Here is a 3,500-nt window from a genome sequence, read left to right as displayed (position 1 = left end):
AGTGAAGGTCACATGAACTTAAGATTATTGGTGTAGGTCCCAAGTCTCTACGACTTCCGGTTCTCGAAATACAATTTTTCAAAAATTGTGTATATTTTTTAAAGGGAAATAACTCCTTATAAGGGTTGATAACATACTAATTGTTTATGTTTTCTAACATTGCCATCTGTTCTTTTAGATGCTGCTATTTTCAATTCGATTCTATCTCTAATACTTTTTAGGAAAAATGCAAATAAAAGAAATTGTTTCAAGGGGATATAACTCTCAAAGAGGATGATGAAATCCTACGCAGCCTCATATGGTAGTACATCATGATGAGATCTACCTATAGTACAAATAATGTCTTGATATCTATAAAAACAACGAGGGGGGGGGGGGGGGCCATGTCGAAAAAAACCAATAAAAGGGAGATAAATTCTAAAGGGGATGATGAAATCCTTAACAGGGTCATCTGGTAATACTTCATGATGAGGTCTATCGGTGGTTCAAATTTGGTCTTGATAACTTTAATAGAAACGAGGGTAGGGCATGTCAAACAAATGTTGGAAGAAAAAAAAGAAAAAGAAAAAAAAAACATTAGAAAAACAATAAGGTCTTTCCTAACGGAGTGGAAAGACCTTAAAAAAAGAAAAAGAAAAAAAAACATTAGAAAAACAATAAGGTCTTTCCTAACGGAGTGGAAAGACCTTAATAAGGTCTTTCCCAACGGAGTGGAAAGACCTTAAAAAAAAAAAGAAAAAAAAAAACATTAGAAAAACAATAAGGTCTTTCCTAACGGAGTGGAAAGACCTTAACTAGTATCTCAATTGTTTGTAAAACAATTGAAAGGTCTTTCCTGTTAAAGTTATGTTTTCGTAATGTACTTTGTACGACCTTTCATTTGATATACGACAAGCATACCGTCTGAAACATTTCGCTTTTTACACTTAATGACCCCCATCCGCCTTAATTTTCGAGATCGGAAGTATGATATATGTAATCTTGACTTTATGATCTTTCATTTGATATGCGACAAGGCCATGTTCTAGAAAGTTTTATTTTTGCACTTAAATACCCCATCCAACTCATTTTTTGAGGACAGGAATCTGATATTTGAAATGTACACGTTACGACCTTTCTTAAATACAACAACCTTGCCTTAAAAGAAAATTTTATTTTTTGCACTTAATGACCCCACCCAACCCATTTTTTGTGGACGTCAATTTGATATTTGAAATGTACGCTTTATGGACTTTAATTTGATATGCGACAACCTAACCATCTGAGAAGTTTGAATTTTTTGCACTAAATGACCCCACCCTTCCGCCTGGGATGAAAAAGGGGTTTAACATTTTCATTTTTGAGTAGAGCTCGTTAAGACCTTCAATTTGATATATCAAATGACCCCATTTGGCAAAGTGCCAAAAATGATGCAATATCAATTATATAAATAGAACTTATGAAACTTACAAAGTAAATGCAAAACATGAAAATTTCAAATTGATTTTTTGGGGTTTTTTTTCATTGAATGTTTTTGGTATTTTGTCAAATATATAACCATGTTAAACTCTTCAATTTCTGAAAGTTTCAGGTGGTTACCTGTTGTTGATTCAGAAATACATGCCGCCGCTCGCAAAATTTTAAAGTGCATTATCTCTAAAACGACAATAGATATCTCAAATCTGTTCAATGATAAATGATTTGCAGTTGAAGGGCAACATTGTATAAAAATTTGGGACAATTCCAAAGTTCATCAAGGTCACAAGGAATCATCAAATATATGATGCAATACCAAACTTGAGAACCGGAAGTCGTAGAGCCATGATACTACCACCATTCAACTCAGGACCACTTGACCTTTCAAATATCACGAGGTCAAGGTCATAGTACACTTTGAAGGTCAAGGTAAAATTTAATCATGACCTGACATTGACCTCAAACTGAAGGTCTTAAAATACTGATCATTTTTGCAGTTTATAGTAGGTTGATATCTGTTACCTTTTAAAAGATATGCACAAAAAACTATACTTTAAAGAATTTTCTCGTCGTAACTTTTGAACAGACGGTCGGACATTTTTGAGCTTTAAGTATAAAATGTAGAGCTCGTCAAGAGGAACATTTTATACACAGTATGTATGCAGCAAACTCTTATCGTTTTCTTAATATGTAAGCTTGATATTGCAGCGTAAATTCTTTTTGCACTCAGTGACCTTTGACTTTGGGTGCAAGTTAAAGGTCACATGAAATAAAAAATTATTGGTAAAAGTCCCAAGTCTCTACGACTTCCGGTTCTCGAAATAGAATTTTTCAAAAAATGTGTATAATTTTTCAAGAGAAATAACTCCTTATAAGGGTTGATAACAATATAATTGTTTATGTTTATTAACATTGCCATCTGTTCTTGTACATGCTACCATTTTCAAATTGATTCTATCTCTAATACTTTTAAAAAAAAATGCAAATAAAAGAAATTGCTTCAAGGGGATATAACTCTCAAAGGGGATGATGAAATCCTACGCAGCTTCATATGGAAATACATCATGATGAGATCTACATATTGTCTACATGAAGTCATGTTATCTTTAAAAAAAACGAGGGGGGGCCATGTCGAAAAAAAACAATAAAAGGGAGATAACTTCTAAAGGGGATGATGAAATCCTTAACAGGGTCATCTGGTAATACTTCATGATTAGGTCTATCGATGGTCCATATTTGGTCCTGATAACTTCAACAGAAACGAGGGTAGGGCATGTTAAAAAAATGTTGGAAGAAAAAAAAGAAAAACTAGTATCTCAATTGTTTGTAAAACAATTGAAAGGTCTTTCCTGTTAAAGTGATGTTTTCGTAATGTACTTTGTACGACCTTTCATTTGATATACGACAAGCATACCTTCTGAAACTTTTTGCTTTTTACACTTAATGACCCCATCCTCCTTAATTTTCGAGATCGGAAGTACGATACATGTAATGTAGACTTGATGATCTTTCATTTGATATGCGACAACGCCATGTTCTAAAAAGTTTGATTTTTGCACTTAATAACCCCATCCAACTCATTTTTTGATGACAGGAATCTGATATTTGAGATGTACACGTTACGACCTTTCATTTGAAATACAACAACCTTACCTTAAAAGAAAATTTTATTTTTTGCACTCAATGACCCCACCCAACCCATTTTTTAGGGACGTCAAATTGGTATTTAAAATTTACGCTTTATGGACTTTCATTTGATATGCGACAACCTAATCATCTGAGAAGTTTGATTTTTTGTACTAAATGACCCCGGCCTTCCCCCTGGGATGAAAAAGGGGTTTAACACCCAATGACCCCACCCAACCCATTTTTGAGGGACGTAAATTTGATATTTGATATGTACGCTTTAAGGACTTTCATTTGATATGCGACAACCTAACAATCTAAGAAGTTTGAATGTTTTGCACTAAATGACCCCACCCTTCCGACTGGGATGAAAAAGTGGTTTGAAATTTTCATTTTATAGTAGAGCTCATTAAGACCTT

General features: G+C 33.7%; 1 long non-coding RNA gene across 1 annotated transcript; it reads right to left on the bottom strand.

Annotated features, from left to right (window-relative positions):
* Window positions 1-374: 374 nt before the first annotated feature.
* On the bottom strand, window positions 375-3,162 carry LOC127732781 (uncharacterized). The gene is made up of 3 exons (XR_007996426.1): window positions 3,082-3,162; window positions 721-1,113; window positions 375-686 (listed from the first exon to the last, which is right to left on the bottom strand). It is a non-coding gene; the product is annotated as an uncharacterized LOC127732781 (long non-coding RNA).
* Between the last annotated feature and the right edge of the window lie 338 nt (window positions 3,163-3,500).

The sequence above is a fragment of the Mytilus californianus genome, unplaced genomic scaffold, assembly GCF_021869535.1.
Source record: "Mytilus californianus isolate M0D057914Y unplaced genomic scaffold, xbMytCali1.0.p SCAF_27, whole genome shotgun sequence".
Lineage (NCBI taxonomy): Eukaryota > Metazoa > Mollusca > Bivalvia > Mytilida > Mytilidae > Mytilus > Mytilus californianus.
This window is presented reverse-complemented; position numbering and strand designations above follow the sequence as displayed.